The following is a 364-nucleotide window of genomic DNA, read 5'->3' as shown; positions in this document are numbered from 1 at the left end:
ATTGCGGTCGTTCCTTCAGAGACGACCCTCTCGCCGCCCGTCGCTGATCCTATCGGTGCTCAAGACGCCCTTAGGAACGACTCGCTACGACTGCAATTTCTCGTCGTTTCTTGGTAGTTCTCTGGACGACCAGGAGAAAGCTCGTCGTCGTCATGGTCATTAATTATTCACATTTCCTCCCCTTGCTTTTATTATCTGTCGCGTATGTGTTTTTTTTTTCCCGCGAGGACTAAGGCAACGCGCGGTGTGACTCACGGTCGGTTGCGTCAGAGGAGCTGTTGTCACGTGCCGTTTGCCTTGTGAATAACGACGCCAGAACGACTTCTTTCCTTACGTCTGTGGTAAATAGAGATAGGAATACGAG

The sequence above is a fragment of the Penaeus monodon genome, chromosome 31 (genome assembly GCF_015228065.2).
Source record: "Penaeus monodon isolate SGIC_2016 chromosome 31, NSTDA_Pmon_1, whole genome shotgun sequence".
Lineage (NCBI taxonomy): Eukaryota > Metazoa > Arthropoda > Malacostraca > Decapoda > Penaeidae > Penaeus > Penaeus monodon.
This window is presented reverse-complemented; position numbering follows the sequence as displayed.